At 46.2% G+C, this 13,053-nt stretch overlaps 1 protein-coding gene across 1 annotated transcript in view; it reads right to left on the reverse strand.

Moving 5' to 3' along the window:
- Positions 1-13,053, reverse strand: part of LOC135383711 (uncharacterized) — an 89,218-nt gene that overhangs the window by 34,547 nt on the left and 41,618 nt on the right. The gene's annotated exons all lie outside the window — the stretch shown is intronic.

Here is a 13,053-nt window from a genome sequence, read left to right on the forward strand (position 1 = left end):
ACAGTTTTATGGAAAGAAAACAGGGTGTTAAAAGTGACTTCCGTGCTACATTAAGTGGCATCCCGCGAAGTATAGCCGCATTCTGGTCGACCTAGACACAAGCCCAGGCTATGCGTAGTGCATAAGAAACAGTTTGTAGTTTGTTTCAACCATCTACTTTTCGATCCTGGGTTCGCACTTGCGGCGGGAAGTTCACAACGCGAGTGATCTGATGCGCCGATCGCGGCTTAAGGAAAATATCCTGCAAAAGGCAGAGACTGCTTTTGCGCGAACGGCGCACAAAAACGCACCATTAACGCTGAGCGGAATTCGAGCGTGAGCTTTCCCTCTACCACCTTTTGTGCAAAATATCATCCATCTCCAGCGTCGTTATACCAAGTACTTCTTCATCTACACAAAAAAATCGACGCGTTATTTTCCTGCGCTGTATATGTTGCATTTATTTTGAAAGATGAACATCGCTATATTAGTATTTTATTCAAGATTCTGAAAACACTTTTAGTTTCGAAGTTTTCTGCAAAAAAAAATATGTATACAAGTTTATCGCCACCCATTTCATCGTTTCTTTTTTGTTTGTTTGTTTCATTGTTTTGTTGGCGTGTGTTTATAGGTGATAACTACACCGTATTATGGTTAGTGAACTTGTTTGCAACGTAGCCGGTGAAGTTCACCACAGATTACTAAGTGAGGTGATAGCGCTATTTATGAAAGATTGTTTAGGGCAATCATAGGCACAGTTAACAAAAAGCACAAGATATATTGGCATTCCTCGCAGCTTCGTTGGACTTGAGGAACTCCTCAGAGAATATATTTATAGCTGCCGTTGAGATGTCGTTGTTGTGGAAAAATTTATTATGTACGTAATGCACAAGCTGTACTCAACATAAACTAAGTCGATGGCAACAGGACAATTTAGGACTAAAATGACTGTATACGACAGGTAAAAAACACAGGCACTATGCAGGATATAACTATGTTCACTAAATACATCTAGAATCCATTGGTCATATAGTGTGTAGGCTATACCACCTAAGTCTGAAAGTATGAAGAAAAATAATTACACGATGCACAATCAAGGCAGGGCTCCCACGACTGATACGCGGCCGTCCTGTGCACAAACTGAGGGATGTGCTTTCCATAGCCCATCGAACCGATCACGTTCGAGCACGAGTAGCTCCGGCTGCAGGAAATTCGACACGTTCACGCGCAAGCGTCGCAGCAACAAGAACATCGGCGTGCGATTCCGATGTAATGGCACCGCCTTACAGCGCGCTGTCCAGAATATGTCGGCGCCATAAGCAGTCACAAGAACACTAAGGCGGTAAAACGGACGGTAACAGTACAATGAGACAAGGCAAACGACGTTTGTGACGGCGAACATGACCCCAAAGATCCTCGCCGTGTGACACTCGTAGAGCAATGATTGTTCGTCTCGGCATGACCACACCAGGGACAACTGTTTGTCGACACAAGGTTCCACAAGAAGAGATGGTCGTGTGTTGGCAGGATACCCCAGGCAAACCACCACATCACATCACGCAAAGGTCCAGGGAGCCACGAACCGACCAGCATCGCCCACGACATGTTTCTTGGACATCGCCCGCTACTGGGCCCATTGTTATCCACTTCTTGTCAAACCACTGCTTCCGACAGCACGCTAGGAGAAGAAGCCAGTAAATGACTTGGTGGAATAGAGGACAGCTTGCGGGGATAGGAGTGCACGGCGGCATGAAACTGTGGATATGACGCAGCCAGTGGAGCCACTGGGTCATCGGCATGCGCGACAAGATCTTGTGCGAGGTGGCCCATGCAGTATAGAGCCACAAAACTTCAGTTGGCGACGGCTCGCCATTTAGAACGCGCAGCGTAATTCTCAAGGCGGTTCCTCTGCTCACGAGGCCAATGTCAGTAAGTGACACTCCTCCGCGCGAAGCAGGAAGAGACAGCAAGATCCGTGCAATTGGTCTGCGACGTTTCCTCCTGAAGAACGAGAGCATCGCGGAGTGGAACCTCGCTATTATCTACTGTGGTGTAATTAACACGTGTGTCAGGTGCCATACACGCGCATAGAAAACAGTTCGCACTAAGTAGGCGCGCTCAGGGTACGAAAGGTCTAAGGGTTCCGCAGTTTGATACTTGGACTGGAACTCCTGCAAAGCCTGCAGCCAGTAATCGTGCATGGGGCCGTTCCAGTCGAATAAAACGCCAAGGATCTTGAGAGTGGAGGCAGGTTTACATTAGAAGCACTGCCACCGAGAAGCGTTAATTTTGTTTTATCCTGGTTCAACATCCCACCGGACAGTGCTGCATACGCATCATACACGTGGAGAGCCTCTGCCACTGACGCTGTGCCACTGAGAAGCACCGTAACGTCAGCCGCGTAGGCTGTTAGTTTTGAAAATAGTCCAAATGTCGGTGGGTATAATCTTTAATGGGTATATACGCCGGCAAAGAACCATACAACAACGAAAAAAGTTTCGAAACGTCAAACTTTTTTCGTTGTTGTATTGTTGCTTGCCGGTGTATACCCATTAAAGCTGTTACATTCCAAGCGGCGGACGCCAGAAAGGGCAAACCACGAATGCGAACGTTGATGTCAATGTTCCACAATAGCGGGTCGATGGCCAAGACGAACAAGATTAAAGAGAGTGGGTACCCCTGTCGGACACCCCTGGCTACTGTGAGCTCAGGAGAAAACCTCTGCAGGAGATACAGGCAGCTGCGATGGTTGCTGTATAGGCGTCCGATGATGCTGAGTATCCAGTACGGAAACCCACACGCCCGAAGTGCAAAAATGAGGTAAGAATGAGCGACCCTGTCAAACACCTTTGCTTGGTCCAGTGATAGATAGGAGGTACGGATAAGTAGTTCACACAAAACGAAGAATATCCCGTAGGCCGGACAACGTGCCGTACATGCTTCGACCTGGTACACTGGACGATTGTAAGGGATGAATGATTGACATTAGCAGGATCTGCATTTTTTGGGCCAAAGCGGACGTTAGGATTTTGTAGTCGTTCAGAAGGGTGATTGGGCGCCAGTTTTCGGGGTCCGCAGGATCCCCGTTCTTTTTCGAAAGCAGCCTGATATGTTCCAGGTCAAACTATTCGGGGAAAGCATCGCCGCTTATACATGCTTGCAACACTTGAAAGAAAAAACGATGAATGACAGGCCAGAATGTCGCGCAAAATTCGGGAGGAAGACCGTCTGGGCCAGGACTAGTGCCCGAAGCTGCCCTGCGCACAGTGCTGTCAAGCTCAAGTATTGTTAACGGCCTTTCGAGGGACGCTTGATCGACCTCGGAGAGAACCGGCATGCCACTGAAAAAATCACTTCCATGGGCACTGTTGACTGTGGTACAGGCGTACAGCCTGTGAAAGAAATTATCAAATCCACTGACGACCTCGTTTGGACCTTCAGCAGTGGAGGAATTAGGGCGACGGAAAGAGTGGGGTGTTTGTTGACAGGTCTGGTTATGATGCACAGAGTAAAGGAAACTTGCAACACCATAGCCTACAACTGACTGGTCTCGGGTGTACTCCTTTCGAGCAGCACCGGGCGGCTAGTGGAGGAGTCGACGGTGCAGTTCTTGGAGCGTTTCCAGGTACTTTTGCATAAGCGGCGTTAGCGGAGCGCATCGTAGTACAGTTCGTATTTTCGCCGCGAGCCGATTAAGCAGGGAGCTTCGTTCACGGGCACACTTACGGCCCAAGTCCTGGAAAAGCCTCACCGCACCAATGTCACCAGTAAAAGCTAAATGCAGCTAACTGAACGACGCGTTGAATTTGAAACAAACCTGCGTGCAAGGGGGTGGGGATGTTCACCTTCTTTTGTTTTGGTTTTGGTTTTCTATATTATCCATGAAGCCCGTTCTAAATTTTAAAACTTGGTTAATGACCAGAGTATATGCTGATCGATAAAAGAGTCTCTCGAAAGTGTCTTTTATTGCTGAAGGGATATGTACAAACAGAGAGTTGAACCGAAACGTTTATCGGTTCACCTCGGGTTTAGGTTCGACGATAAGGGTTCAGATTCGGTTCAGCTCCGAAGGCAACTATGATGGTTCGAACCGGTTTTTTCCAAACGGTTCGGGTCACGAACCGGTTCAGGGGCCACGGGCGGGAATGAAGCACAACAGACAGGTTAAAGCACACTTCCGTTTGCGTGGTACAGCGCTTGAAGTGGACAGGGAGGCGTCAACTGTAGTTCAAGATTTTGAAAGATTTTGCGCGATACGAAAGACAAGACTAGTAGTGGTTGCAACAGGCGTACCATGAATTGTCGGTTTGGGTTGACTGCCCCAGCACGCAGCTCATGTCCCGGTGGTGAACTATCAACCGGGTTGTTCGCAGAATCTCGTCAGGAATATAACAGTCAACCAAACGTGCTCCTTAGCCTATAGGTCATTGATTACCAGTCAGTAGGCGCGAATACACGCTAAGCAGCGAACGACGCTCCATGGTGCTCAGTACTCCGAACACCAGCAGATATTTACAGATGTGTCCACATCACAAGAGTCGTCGAAACGCGCAATCGTCATTCGCGCATCGCGTCATTCGCGTCATCGCGCATGGCTACCCCAGTACACTTGCTATTCTATTCTGCTTTGTGGTAGTTGGATTGATTCAGCTTAGCTCCCCGGCGCTAAATTTTTTAGCGTTTTTAATTAAGTTGGATTGGAACGGTGCGATTCTGAGCTCGAGGTTTTTAATTAAAAGGCGCGTTATCGTGGTATCACTGACCGCCGCCGTGCTACCATGTCGCCGTAGAGTGAAGTGCCTGTGGAACAAAGACAGAGCACGGGCAAGAGCAAGTGCAAAGACATTTTCGACCCATTGGCGGTTCTTAAATACGATGTCAGTATGATTGTTTTACGTCTGTTATTTCAAATACACAAAGAAAACCAGCTGGCTATTTTCTTTTTATTTCGACCAGCATGAGGGGGCTGGCCCTTTGTAGGGGGCTGAAGTAAGCTCACACCAGTCTTGTGCGTAACGCGTTACTAGTAATTGCGTTACTTGTAATCAATTACTTTTTTGAGCAATTTTTCGAGTAATCAGTTACTTTACTGTCAACGGAATTTTTCGAGTAATCAATTACTTTTCGGAGTAATCGATTACTCAGTAATTGATTAAGTTTCCGGCAGAGATCAACTTATCTTTCAGGTGTTCTGCCTCAAGTCAAGCCCCTCCTGCCGTCAGCCTTTGTTGGGCCGTTCTACTATAGCAAGCGGAGGTCATTGTAATAACGTTCTGGAATTTCAGGGTCTCTCTCGCTAATCCCTTCCTACACCAGTGTGGTGGTACCTGAAGCTTTGGGGGTTTAGTGAGTCACGGGGAAGTTCCCGGCAATGTTCTTCCACTATCGGGTCAACGTCTTCCCGGGCGATAAATACAGTAGACGGTCAGACTACTTGTCCTACGCGTTTGTTTTTCGTGTTATTTCAGCTGTTCCGCTGTTGAACATTCTTTTTTTCTTTCTTTCCTGAGGCACACAATGACCGGTATAATTTGCGTGAATACAGAGTAACGAGCAGAGTAACGCGTTACTTTTCTACTCGTTACTCAGTTGCATTTAGAGTCGAGTAATTGGTAACGGTAATCAATTACTTCTTTCGTGTAACGGGCATAAGTCTGGCTCACATGCTCTATGTGTCAGCGATCAGTTCTGCAGTTAGGGTTGACACCCCGCATGGCCGAAGCTGATTAGTATATTTTTTATAATATATGCAATGTCATGAATGCTACCCAAAACGGGCGTTGATCCCTAATCCTTATATATATATATAAATTTATGTATATATATATTCATATGTATGTCTTAGACATTAGTAGTCATAACAGTTTTAAGTTACCATCTTTGTTGTTCTCATTTCGCGACTCCATAAAATCCAGAGCATTCCTGCAGGGCACGACCTTTTCGGAAAGCAACAGCCAGGTTACGAAGGTAATAAAAGAAAAGAAAAAAAGACGAAAGACCTTTATGTTCATGCACAGCGTGCAAAGTGCCGCCGTTAGTTCCGTATAAACCGTTATTTCAAACCCACTGGGCCAAAACAATTCGCTTTACCACCAATGACCATCATATATGTGTCGGGTTTCCAGATAACTCGAAAATTGTTAAAAATTTGGCTGTTCGGTATTCGGTTCCAGATACATAAAAGGGTATTCAAAGTCCACGTAGCAGACGGGACCTCTTTGCATGGCACGGCGTGGAATCGACCTGAACTACATTGCTGCCGTAGTTCCACCCTTTTTACTCCCATGAGGTAATACAAAAAAAGATATGTGACGATGACGCTGGTTGGTGCGTCATAGTTTGGCATCCTTCTACCTTTCTATTCTGCAACCGCAGAGAAGTTCCGCTCAGATACATGAGTACGTGACAACGGAACGTGCTGCTAAATCTGCGTTTGATTGAAACGTGCGCAGCTCCTCCAATATCCCGCAAAATAACGCATGGTAATAGCCGCGGGCAATTCTCGCGTGCTCATTTGTCAGCGCAACACGACTTTTGTAACGAACATCTCTCCGAAATTAGCTTCATCTGCGAACATTCTAAATCCGAGACAAACAGCGCGAGAATTGCTTCCATCGGGGGGGGGGGGGGGGGGGATATTTATTAGACGAAACGGAAAAAAAAAACGGGGGAAAGGTCAGCCCATTCATCGGGTATTACAGTGAATCGCGCTTTCCTCACATATGCTGTTGGCTGGCAATTGTTTTTTACTTGCGTGTCACACGTTACTGATGGCAACTGCAGCAGCATTTTGACCTTCACTTCCGTTGCAGGGCTTTTAGACTTATGGTTCAACGTGGTTGGTGTACCGAGGGCTCGGCGAATATTTCTGAGCTTGAGTGCTGCAGAATGTTCATCCTATACAGACAGTGCCAACACAATGTAATTAAATGTTCTCTCCTCTCGGGTACCTACAATATTCAGGTTTTCTAAGTAGTCCGTGAATCAATGCAATACCTGCTGTCTAAGATAGAACTTCGAAGAAGAGCCCAATTTGAAATCTAACATCAATCGTCTATGCTTACCACGAATAATGTCATAGTATGTGTACAGTATGTGTATAAGTTTGTGGACATTTCCTTCTCAATTACGTGCCCTCCGCAGGTGTGTTGTGCAAGAGTGCGACGTTGATTTATTTGCGAACCGCAGAAACATTTCTTGAGTTTGAGAACATGAACGTGGACGTACTTGTACACCTCTTGCACATATTATCCGTCCGTTCTGGTTCGCCATCGAACCCCTATTGGTTCCTCCAAGCCCAAATCTTCAAGCAGAGCTCGGTGTCACGGGCTGAAGCAGAGCTGACGCTTCATCCTTTGAAAGTATTCCTGTTATATTCAGTCAGTTCAGCAGAGTTGAGCTTCGTCCACTCATACTTCAGGGCAACAAAACGTCCCAAAACGTGCAAATGACAAGAAAGAGATCCAAACCTGGCCCTACTATCCAAGTTCATTCCTGGTTCAAACGGAGACGATCGTCACTCTGCTGAAACTCCCTCTACTACATACTGCAACAGTCTTGACGTCGCCCGCCTGAGCGTAGCCGACTATAAGCAACAGCAGTTCCATCACCACCACCACCACCACCACCACACTACACTGCGCTGCACGAAAACGACCAGCGGAATTCGTCGTTCAATAGCACCAGCCTCCACTACACTGCACTGCACTGCACTGCATAAAAAGCGTGTGTCGAATCGCTAAAATGCCCAGCGATCATTACCCGATGTGTCCGAGATCGTCGCTAGCCTTTCAAGTAATAGGTCGAAATTATGGGGTCGGATTTTCGGTGGCACCTCAAACGATTATTGCAAACTCCACAGCGCGCACAAGTGCAAAAATTATCGTTTTTCTTCAGTTCTCCAGCAGCGGAAGTCGAGTCATTCGACCAAGGCCATCGGGTTTTTCTAATGTTCGGTTTTCTCGGTATTACAGTTAAGCTATTTTTAAAACCGATCTCAATTACCACTCCTGTCTCTTTGCGAGCGCTCCTTTCAATTCCTAGCGTAAGTCTTCGAAGTTTACATCAACAGGGGTAACCCTAATATCTTCAAGTACGAAAGGACTTTCACAATTTCGATGCAAGGGGACTTGATACGTTCAGGGTGGCCTGCTTCCGTAATCTGCTTTCAATGGCAGAATTTCTGAAAAATTCGAAACACTGGTGCACGCGCAATACAAGCCATGGATTGTAACGAGAGTCTTCTGAACGGACGGCGGCTACTAAGCGACCTGATGCTCACCCTCCGTATGTGTGCTATCGGGTTTCGTTCAGAAGAAATTCGAGGGACACATGCTTACCACAGAACAATGATGTTGACGATGACGAGGGATAGGACCATAAGGTGTACGTGCTTTGTTACCCTCCTGAATGCGCTTAACGCGCACATTGTTGAATATATAGACAATGAGCACACACTGAAGGTAAAGCTGCCTATAAAGTATTTCGTGCGCGCTAAATGTCTCAAGCGGGGAATACAAAAGATGCGCGCGCAAGGCAAATACATTCGGAGACTGTATAGGCCTCGTGAGTACACAGGTGGCGGCCTGGCGCTGAAAAATGTTCCGCGACGGTGATGCATCGAAAGGTATCCAGATACGCTTAAAGATGCCGGTTTCAAGTACCTAGTAGTTCATTCGGACTATAAACATCGCCATCCGCTGTAATGTTTGCGGCATATCGTACTGCAAAATGAAACAGATTGAAACAAAAGCTGTCGAGATTTCGAACAGAGAGAGTGTTCTTAGAAGAACACTCTGTGTTCGAAATATCGGCAGTTCCATGCCTCAACCTTTTATTTCAATCTGCTGTCATCGGACCGCTGTATTCGACCGCTGTATCGGACCACTTTTCGATGCTTAGCGAGACAGGTTGGTGTAGAAATGTTGTACCCGTTACCGAAATATGGTATCGCATTACTGATACCCGTTACTTGAGTATAAAGCATCGAAATACCGATATCGATACTTCTTTTTTAAAGTAACGGAGTACCGCTACCGTTACTAAAAAAACGTACCGCGATACTTTGGGCGATACCTTAGTTTTAAATACGGAGATGACGCAAAATAGAAATAACGCTTACGTGAACAGTTTTGCCGTGAAAAGACAGCATATTTCATATGTAGCTCGGAAACGTTATCCTTGACTTTTACCAATAGCTGGTTCTTGAAATCGTCTTCTGCCATCCTTGCAAGCCGTGGTCTCCCCGGCATCTGAGAGAGGCCAGTGTGATATTTACGTTAGTGTCAGGCCCACACATACCATGGAGTCCAATGACCAACGAATCCTATCCGAAGTTAACAATGCCACAGTATATGTGAGCGTGACTCGGTGCGACACGGCAGCTTAGAAGTGGAATCCAGAGCGCATTGTCAAAGTATTGACCTCTGTTCGTTGACCTCAACTCTTTTGTTGAACACAGCGTGATTATTTCCTTCAGTTTCAAAGAAAAACGGTGAACACGTGTTTGGTATAATTCCATAATTCCTGTTACGGAGCACGTAGGCGTGTCCACAAGCTTCTTGTCGAGCGATAGGCGGACCATTGACAATGAATAAGAGTGAGACGGTGAGAAAAGGGTGGGGCACTAAAAAGTATCGGTATCGGTAACGATACAGAGATCGCGTTACCATAAATTTGTAACGGAAACACTTTTCCGATACCGACTTAAGAAAGTATCGCGATACGCACTCCGATACCGAAAAAGTATCGATTACTGTAACGGCGTTACTTGTAATGGCGATACGTACAACACTGAGAAAAGATACACTACATTATGTAGGTGACGGAAGTCTATACGATAGACATAAATGGGTACACGGACGTTTCGGTTCAAGGCGTGTCGGTACAGGACTTCCTGGTACAGACATCCCGGTACACGGGCATTTCGGTACATGGAAATCTTGGTACATGGATATCTCGGTACATGAAAATCTTGGTACATGTACAATCCCGGTACACGGGCATCTCAGTTACAAGTCATGCGCGGGACGCGGCGCGCATGTGTTGACCCGTCGAGTTTATAAACCAGGGTTAAAAGTTGTGCGGAATAAATTACTGTAAACGTATTTTTATTCGCGATGTATTAATTTTCGCGACCTCTAGAAAATCGCGAAAAATTGTACTCGCGAAAATGACTGAATGAGCGATTCGTGAAAATTAATACATCGCGAACAAAAATACGTCTACAGTATATCTTTCCGAGGTGTTTTTGTAACAAACACCAAGGTTACTTCATGAGCCGAAGACACTTATGCTCATTTCTACGTACAACGTACCCAATACAACGTACCCAACGTACCCAACGTATACATATGAAGAAATACTCAGACTTGTACGTATCTTGAGTACGTACTCAAAATACAGTATTTTAAATACTTTTTCCGGTATTTTGGTACTTTACTCAATACTTTTTGGGACAAGTAATTTTAATGTATTTAAAATACTTTTTTCGGTATTTGCTATTCAGTACTCAAAATACTTTCCTTCCTCGTCAAGCCATATCCAGCACACTTCCCGCCGTGCCGAGATTACAGCTCACTGGAATTTAACCCCCTTTCCTTCTTTCTTTTTTCGGGAATTCGCGAATCTGTCATATCCTCTTGTACAATAGGCTGGTCCCACCTTGCTTGTCAATAGCCAACTTCGTCAGAAAGCCGTTCCTATTCATATTGCCAGGTGAATCACCAGGGGATTAGGTACAAGAGAATCCCAGCATTTATTTCCTTGGTCACCAAACCAATAAACACGTGCCACAGCTTGCAAGACCCGAACGGACATACAGGACGGATTACGAATTGGTTCAGAACATATCAACAAAGTTTACTTGGTTTCATCAAAGTTCACCAAACATTGACACCAAGACATTGCAAATGAAAGATACGCTTCAGCATGGCTGATGAAGTTTATTCCTTTCATTTGTCCACGTTCAGAATACGCATTTCACTTACAGCTAATACTAAAGTACTTTAAAGAGTATCTTAAATACTTCTCAGAGTATTTAGTACTCTACTCAAATTACTTTCAGTTTTGAGTATTTTGCACTCTATTTTAAATACTTTTTCCGTAGAGTATTTAGTACTCTACTCAAATTACTTTCAGTTTTGAGTATTTTGCACTCTATTTTAAATACTTTTTCCGTAGAGTATTTAGTACTCTACTCAAATTACTTTCAGTTTTGAGTATTTTGCACTCTATTTTAAATACTTTTTCCGTAGAGTATTTAGTATCTTATTTTAAATACTTTTGCGCAGTATTTTGTACAAGTCTGGAAATACTTTACGCGGAGCGACCTGGAAACCCTTCGCGCCTACTCACGATACCTTACTCGTCATCCCGCCCACCACTTGCGGGAAATCGACCATGACTGCCCTGCGCCGGCATTCGGTGCCGCTGTCCGGCGTCTGAACGTGTCGGTCCCATCAACTGCGTCTACTTCGCCTTACATCCCACCAATGTGGTCGATGGTCACACCCACTGTGTACACAAATATCCCTGGCATCACGAGCAAAAACGACCATCCCCCGCCTGCCCCGCGCTACCTCGTGCTGGAGCACCTGGTCGTCCTACACAGCCAGCGACTGCAAATATACACCGACGGCTCGGTCTCCGCGGGCGTCTCCTCAGCAGCACTGTTCCTCCCTTCCGAAAACATCGAACAAGCCTTAAAGCTTCCCCACGAAACGTCGTCCACCGAAGCGGAGCTTGTAGCCATCCACGAAGCACTGAAGCTTGTATCCTCTCGACCACCTGGAAGCTGGACAGTCCTCACAGGCAGCAAGTCGGCGCTGGAGGCACTGTCTTCGCCTCGCTCGCAAGTTGTTTCTGACATCCGCTCACTGATCCTGATTGTGCACAACCTCCTCGTCACCTCCGGCCATTCCGCATGGTTTCAGTGGGTGCCAAGCCACATTGGCTTGCTGGGAAACACACGTGCCGACGCAGCAGCGATGCGCGCTCATGGCGCAGTCGAGTGCAACACTGTCATCTCGTTATCACCCTCCGTCTGCCGCATACACAGCCGCCGGCGCTTTTCCTTCGACACCCGCCTTTTCATTGAAAACACTGTCGCAGCCAACACCTTCCTCCACCTCATTGACCCGAAGATGGCCTTCACTCTGTCGCTACGGCTGTCTCGACAGGAAGAGTCAGCTCTCCATCGTCTTTGCCTGAATGTCGCCCGTACTCCATCGTTCCTGTTCAAGATCAAGCAGCGTCCCTCTTCGGCGTGCCCCTCCTGCTCCACCGACGCCGACACCCATCATTTACTCTTGAGCTGTCCAAGATATGCCGCTCCTCGGACTGTACTCACGCACCGCCTATCTGCCCTGGGGCACAGAGACCTCTCTTTGGCCACCCTACTGGGCCCTGTAGGGCAGAAGCAATGGGCTGTTACCAGAGCACTATTATGCTTCCTGGGTGACTCTGAGCTCCTAGACTGCCTCTGAGCGATCGTGCACTCATGCCCCCCTGCTGCCCATGTGCCGCTTGCGTCTTTTTCCTTTTCTGTTTCTGTTTCTTTTTTTGTCTCTTTTTTCTTTCTCCTTTTCTTCTTCTTTTTTCTACAAGGAATAGCAAGTCGACTTCTTCTGTCTGGCTGACCTTTCCTTTCTGCTTGCCTTTTTATTTTCTTAATAAACATATCCCCCCCCCCCCTTTACGCGGAGAACAAGAAGTCTCTGCTCCGAAATTTATTTTTGGCAGGCCGTTTCCCCGGAGGAAGTGAACAAATGGACTACTCAATCAATTATGTGACATTTATGAGCTAATGCGGCTAATTTTCTCGAAGTCTTGTCGTCCGTTAGAAACACACTGCACATGTTGCAGTAACTGTGCTAAATATGGCTGTGCGAATATTAGGATGTTTCGAATACTGAACAAGCAAATATTTGTGCATTCGATTCGAATTCCTCCTCTTCATTGTCTTTTTATTATTTTTTTATTTTTTTATTTTTGCAAAACTTTCGAGGAGTGGAACGTCCTTCCATGCACCAGCTGTGCATAGGTTGCATAGCTGTGCAGCTGTTATATAGGAAT

This window comes from Ornithodoros turicata, chromosome 2 (assembly GCF_037126465.1).
Source record: "Ornithodoros turicata isolate Travis chromosome 2, ASM3712646v1, whole genome shotgun sequence".
Lineage (NCBI taxonomy): Eukaryota > Metazoa > Arthropoda > Arachnida > Ixodida > Argasidae > Ornithodoros > Ornithodoros turicata.